A 7,667-nucleotide genomic window follows, 5' to 3' on the forward strand; every position below is an offset into this window, starting at 1 on the left:
AAGAGTGCACGCTATCGGCTTCTATGTGTGGTAAGTTCCTACGAGCTTCGGTGTGAGTTTTCTTCCAACTCGTGTGTCGGAATAGAGCGTGCAGCATATCTATAGAACCACAACTAGTAGAGCTACACATTAGTACCATCGGGGTCAAGTTTCGATCACCTGTATTTTTCGGCCTGTCTTCATACGCGTTTACCGCACGGAGTGGTTATAGGTTGATTTTGCAGTTCAAGTCTTTAGGGTGTTGTTCTTACCTAGTGTATAGACTTCCCCTTGAGTTTGAGATCGATTCAATGATTCTAGATCCTGTTTCGTATAGCATTCGTTCGTAGTACGGATTTCGGTCACTTGCGTATTCTAGAACTTAGATTTGATTTCCTTAGTAGTGATTGTCATTAGAAGGTCGAGTAGGTGATTTGACACCCACCTAGTTGTTTCCATGCGCCTGCGGGTCAAGCTTCGTCCTCGTCTGACAAATTCTGTTGTTGGTTGAGTTCTCGCTATTTAACTTCCGCTAGCGGCGTAACCGCCTTAACATTTGGCGCCGCTGCCGGGGACGAGAGCCCTAAGTAGGTGACCTTAGACTAATCCTACGAGGTGAGTCGTATAAACTACTTTGTATACTTTAGTTAGAAAAGATCTAGGAGTGGTGGACTCCGAAGATCTCGAGAGATACTAGGAAGTGGGGTATTCCTGGGTCTTCCGTGTTGACAGTATTTTTAGTTTAGCTTAGATTTGTTTGTTGTTTTGTTGGTGTTGAGTAGTTGTTGATAGAAGAAGAATTTGCTAGTCCGTGAGTGGCAGTGGATCTCTTTAAAATCACAATTACCAAACCCATTTTATGATTAGTAATAGCTTAGGTAGGACTTCATTTGATCCTGATCTGGAGCTAGTAATCATTGGAGTATTTGCTTGATATGGTTGATTGCATGTTAGATCACTAAACCGTTGAGTTAGTAGTGAAACTTGCAATAAACAAAAGTCAGAGAAATTTTCTATGTATCTGGGAGTTGCTGAGCACTAGAGGAAGCTTTAGGAAGGATTCTGTGCCAAAAACTGGAAATCTGCAACTTTAGACATCATACGCGTATGATGTCTAAATGACCAAACAGAGACCAAAACAGAAATTTTGACTTTACCAGAGTGTTCAAAAGGGGGGTTATACCCTAATTTCAACTTAAAACAAGAGCATTAACACTCAAAGAAACCCAAAAAGACAAGTCGGAGTCCAAGAAACGCAAAGAATAGGAAATTTTGGATTCGGATCTTGTTTTTACTTTCAAACCTGACAAAAACACTTGAAACTCAATTATCAACATTGGAGAAGGCTTAAAACCAAGAATAGTCAAAATCTGGGACAAAAGACATCATACGCGTATAATGTCTTTTAGCACATCCACTGCTTATTTTTTATATCTGACCTGACAAGATTGTTACAAACACTGTAGAAAGCAAAAATATCAAGTCTTGACCCAAATTGATGAAAAAGACATCATACGCGTATGATGTCTTTGACCTAATTTTGGACATATTTTGATACTTTGCCAACACAGATCCATTGTAATAGCTGTCTAGAGGTTATATTTCAAGTTTCATCCCATTTGGATCACAATTGACCCAAAACAAGTCAAAAGCGGAAAATTGCCAAGAAAAGCCTAAATTAGCCATAACTTGCTCAAACAGAGTTCAAACTAAATTTTGTGAGTGGAAAGAGCATAAGGGGGCTACTGGGAGTGATCATAACCAAAATAGTCCAAATCTGTGAAAAAAGACATCATACGCGTATAATGTCTTTTTCAGCATAACTGCAACAAAATTCTCACTTGATAAAACAGAAGTTGTCCAACTGACAAGATTAAACAATTGACCAAGTATCAATCAGTTTGGATCAATTCTGACCACAAAAACTTGAGGAAAACAAATTTCCGAGACGGAAAAGTTAAAGTCCTTTAGGGGAATTGATGAATTTGAGATCGGGCAGGAACCTCCAGAATAACCAACCAAAACAAGGGGAACCAGCAAGTGTCATATCAACCGAGGGAAGTGTAAACCAAAGTTGGGTGCAACCATTAGAGCCGATCTTTGAAGGAAGTGTCTCTAATACTTCTTCGGAGAGATCTTATGAGATTTTCATCGAGCACGTGGAACACCTGAACCTGAACAACAGAGAAAATATGGCAGCAGGATCATCAAACCCTTCCGCCACAATGAAGCTATTGTTCATAAAATATCAGTACGACAATGAGCAAGGTGCCAAGATCTACAAGGATGGAATGGACCGCTATTGTGTAAAGATAGAGGAGAGACCTAGTGAGTTCAAGGACTTAGTGCCTATGAGCTATAGCGGAGATAGATATCTAGATGACGAGGGAACCATGTACTTAGTAGTCATAAACCCTAACATTGTGGACAAGTGGGGATTGATGGGCACCAAAGCCAAAGTAGATGAAGAACTCGAGGAGAAAGCACCAATAATGAACTTCCCTGATGCGAGGTTAAGAAGAGAGAATGAAACTACAAGGATCAACACTGATAACATCTATGTGGGGCTATACAAATATAATAATGGGGAGCAAGATCTCTATTATAGATGTGAAGAACCCTACACCGGAGAGTTGACAGACCAAAAAAGACTTTATGTCTTTACCTACACAGAGGGATCGGAAGTGAAAATCCGTATGCACATGTGTCACTCTTTAAGCAAGTCTTAAGAGCTGAGCAAATAACAGATTTCCATACACAATACGAGGGATTTGGTCTTACTCTAGAAGGTACGGAATTGACATGGTTTCAACCACTGAACATAGGGGGATTCCAGGACATTGACCATTTGCTAAGAGAGTTTGCCGAGGAATTCTCAAAACGAGGGATTAAGCACAATACGGTCTCACAAATATATGCTTTTAAACAGAGAGAACACGAAAAAGTGAAGGAAGCTTCACTTCGCTTCAAACAATACATTTAGAGATGTCTAGTACGTGAACGACCACAAGATGACAGACTATCTGTTCTCTTTATTGAGGGACTGAGGAACGACACTCTCAAGAAGGACTTGCACTTGAAAGCTTGTACAAGTTTCGAGCAAGTGACGAGAGAAGCATTGTACTTAGTGGATAACTGTACGGTTTATGGAGAGGTGTCAGCGGATACAGATTTCGCATCCAGTAGCTCCTCCTCCGTAGCGAGCGATACTACCACTAAAAAGAATGTTCAAACAACAACCATGCCAAATGTAGAGCAAATGATAGAAGATGCTCTAAAAAGGATGGCACCATACCAAAAACCATTGCCAAAAACACTGAAATGGTGTGCTATTGAACAAAAATGGACAAACCATCCAACAGAGGAGTGCTATTACAACAAAGGGTATGTAAGGGAGCGTGAGTATGCACCTCCTGCTCAATTAGCACCACCTCAAGTACATCCAGTACCTCGATACCCAACGGGAAATGTACCAGGACCTATGGGGATAGAAAGACCGCAACCGATATTGGGACAACAACCACCTTTGCCAGGAGCAAGACCAGTGGGCATTAGATATGCACCAACCTTAGAGAATCAGGAAGAACAAGCCTTAGTGCCTACTCAAGCCTATTATGAATAATCTGGTGCACACATGTCTCCAACTTTGTATTACCCACCAGAAGAACCCAAACAACCAGAACCATGGGGCATGATTGGGAATGTTGGAGCACCAACAGTTACAAGTGCTTCTGATGAAGAGAGATACAATTTGGACGCAAGAACATTGATGTTCATAGCTCATGGAGGGTTAACAGGACAAAGACCATCCTATCCACAAAGGACGAATCAAATGGGACCAAGACCAGCACTAGGACCCTGTTACAAGTGTGGAGGTGACCATCTGATGAATGTTTGTCCACATACGGAAATCATTAGAATTAACGCTTATTGCACTGAGTGTGGGGTTACTCACTTCATTGAGGATTGTTCAAAGAATCCAAACAAAGTGCAAAAGATGACATTGAATATGCTAGAAACTATTCCTACCAGCAGTGGGTCTGAAAATGAAACTCTGATACCAACGCAAGTTGTTACTAGAGCTCAAGCTAAGAAAACCACTAGAGAACCTGAGAATGGAAAGTTAGCGACTGAAGTGGTTAGTCAAGGACCGCGGAGTCAGAGAAACACATGGAAAGCTAGAAAAGCACGCATGAAGTTGAGAAAAGAACGTGAAGACGCTATTCTAGCTGAGGAACTAAAGCAAACGAAAGAAAGATTAGAAAAACTTGTGAGTCAAAACGGGAAACGAGAGATGAGCCCGGAAAGAACGAAACAAAAGAGTATCAAAGAAACAACGAGCTTAAGCTCAGGGGGATCAGTGCTAGTCGACAAAGTACACGAACCATTGGACGCACTGATGAGAGCTTACGAAGCTAGGTTAAAGAACAACCAAACACAAGAACAGAGGTGGATGACATACCCAAACGCGGAATTGGAAAAGCAGAGACTTGAAATGTGCCGGAGAATGATCGAGACTGCACAAGCCTTATTAGAACCACCAAAAGAAACAATGAATTGTGGAACGGAAAACCCAATTCAGGAAGAGACTATTGTTTCATGGGTAGGTGAAAAGACTTCCAGTGCACAAAAGACTGAAAATACACACAAGGATGACCGCATAGTGTTGAACACAACCGATCAGGAGATAGAGAGTTTTCATCCAGTCATACAGAGGTCTTACGGAAGAGATGAGGATTACAATGAATTTTGGAAACAAGTGAGAGAGGCAAACTTTGCAAATGAGCTAAGTTGCCAAGCTAATCAGACAAATTGGGAAAAGGACATCAGGAATCCTCCCATAGTGGAATTTGAGGCAGGATCTCAAGTGGACTTGGATCTGCAATCTTACTGGGGAGATGGGGGCTCTGTTAGAACAATGGAGAGCAAACCTCATTCACTGAATACCTTACCTTCATACTTAGGAGAGTATGAAGCAAAATCCGAAACTAGAGCACTTCCCTCACGAAGAATCTCATCAGAAAAAGTCATGGACTCGCAAGGATTGATAGAGATCTTGTCAACACCAGTAACATGCACTATCACTCTAGCTGAGCTTTTGAGGCTAAGACCACATATGTGGACCACTGTAGGAAAATGCTTGGAGAAATTTGGGATAAAATACCCAACATCGAGACTGCAAGAGGGTATACAAGAGCTGAGTAAACCACAAAAGAACGCTAAGCCTGTACCCTTAAACAAGGTCGGAGAGTATTGCGAAGGTGAAGAGGGGAATACAACCTTACCAGTTGAATTCCAAGGAGTAAACACGATGGCAATACTAGACAGCGGAGCTGGGGTAGCCATTGCTACAAAAGAAATCTGGAAAAAATGGGGGAAACCAGCAATAAGGAAGACTAGGTTGAAACTCCAATTAGCAGATGGACACATGGAGAAACCTATGGGGTTATTAGAGAAACTTGTAGTGACTTCTTGCGGCATTGAATACGAACATACTTTTGCTATTGTCGATTTTGGCAAGGAGAATAACTATGATATCATATTGGGAAGACCATTCATGAGACAGTTGAAAATGGTCCAGGATTGGGGCTATGATCACATATACCTGAGAAATATGGAAACCACTACACGTGTGAACCTGAAAGACCATAGCTACAAGGATGTGAACCGAACATCGGTGGAGGAGTTTGATTCAGCTACTTTGGCGGGATCCGAATTTCTAGCTTGGTTAGGTAAACCTAAGGAGTTATGGATGTGTGGAGCTTCGAAATGTGGAAGTCTGAGGCGAGAAGAATGTGTTTTAGAAAGGGCTATCGAAGACGAAACTTATATAGGAGAACCCTTTCCAGAGGACACACTTGAACCATTAGAATGGACACAGATTCTAGCAACCCTAGATGTTTGTGCAATTCCGGATGGTCCCACAACAAAATTTTGCGACAAGGACGGGTACGACGTGGTTCCGTACTTCATGTTGAGAACTGTACTCGAAAAAGAAACTGACAAGAACGATACACTGGAAAAGGAAGATGAAGAGGAGGTGTTTCACGACATTCCCGATCATCCAGAGTGGGAAAATGAAGCAGACAACGAGTCAACGGACAGTTCAAGCGGAAACGAAGAAACTATAACGGATGTCAAACTTTATGATTTTTCGAACCAAACTAAACAACGCCAGAAACGCTATAGAGCAAAGAAAAAAACAAAAGGGGTTAGAACCAATCCGATGCCTAGAATAAGAGGAAAAAATTAATTCCTAATGCTAGTAAAGGCAGAAGATTGTGTTAAGGACAAGATTTCTGGAAGAATGAGAGGCAATGATCAAAAGAGCTTACGAAAAGACAAAAAAGGCTCAAGAAATCAAGTTCAAAGGAATGGAACGAAAACAGAAACAAAAAAATCAGAAAAGAACAAGCGCAACAGAGAACACACGGAGTCCAAGTTAGAACGTAGAAACAAGTACAAAGAGCTCAAGAGAACTATGAAAGAAGTTTGGACGACAGAAATTGAGAGTGGAGAGGACGAAAACGCCAAAATCAAGGAAAACATGGATGTTCCCTCTCACTATAGGAAATTCACAATAGAGGATAGGAAGGTGGTATTAACCCAACCTATTCGAGAGAGAAAGGAGAACGAATCTTATGACGGACCGGAGGATGCAAAAAAAGTTGATTTAGCAGCTCCAGGTGAGCCACCTAGACCGGTGTACATAGCCACAGATTTGTCTCCAGGCGAGGAAGAGAGACTTTTGAGTCTTCTCAGAGAGTATAGGGATGTGTTTGCATGGTCTTATAAGGACTTAAAGTGAGTTGACCCATCGATATGCCAACACACAATCCCACTGAAACAAGACGCAAAGCCTAGCAGACAGAGACCATACACATATAATGATACATTTGCTAAGCGAATCAAAGAAGAGATAGATAAGCTAATGGAAGTTGAATTCATATACGAGATTGAACACACCGATTGGGTATCCCCAATTGTGGTGGTACCCAAGAAGAACGGAAAACTCCGAGTGTGTGTCAACTTAAAGAAAGTGAATGCTGCAACAATCAGGGACAATTATCCCTTGCCGATAACTGATCATGTTCTAGAGCGTGTATCAAGGAAAACAGCATACTCTTTTCTTGATGGTTTTTCAGGATATAACCAGCTAGCCATAGCACTGGAATATCAACATAAAACAGCTTTTGCAACGGAGTGGGAAATTTATGCTTATAGGGTTATGCCTTTTGATCTAACCAATGCTCCCGCAACCTTCCAGAGGCTGATGATGCATGCTTTCAAAGAATACTTAAGGTTGTTTCTAGAAATATACATGGATGACTTATGTGTACATTCTCTTCTGAGAGATGAGCATCTAGAACACCTCAGAAAAGTATTTGAGAAATGTAGGACATATCGCATTTGTCTCAATCCTGAGAAATGTGTGTTTATGGTCCGACAGGGCAGAATTCTGGGACATATTGTCTCACAAAACGGAATATCCACGGATTTAGAGAAGATAAAAGTTATAGTGGATATGCCTAGACCAACCAATGCAAAACAAGTACAGAGCTTTATGGGACATTGCGGATATTATAGACGATTCATTTACATGTACGCTATAATAGGCCAACCACTTTACAGGCTAATAGTGAACTTTGAATGGACAGAGGAGTGTGAGGAATCGTTCAAGAAATTGA

Source organism: Adiantum capillus-veneris, chromosome 27 (assembly GCF_014529385.1).
Source record: "Adiantum capillus-veneris isolate H3 chromosome 27, ASM1452938v2, whole genome shotgun sequence".
NCBI lineage: Eukaryota > Viridiplantae > Streptophyta > Polypodiopsida > Polypodiales > Pteridaceae > Adiantum > Adiantum capillus-veneris.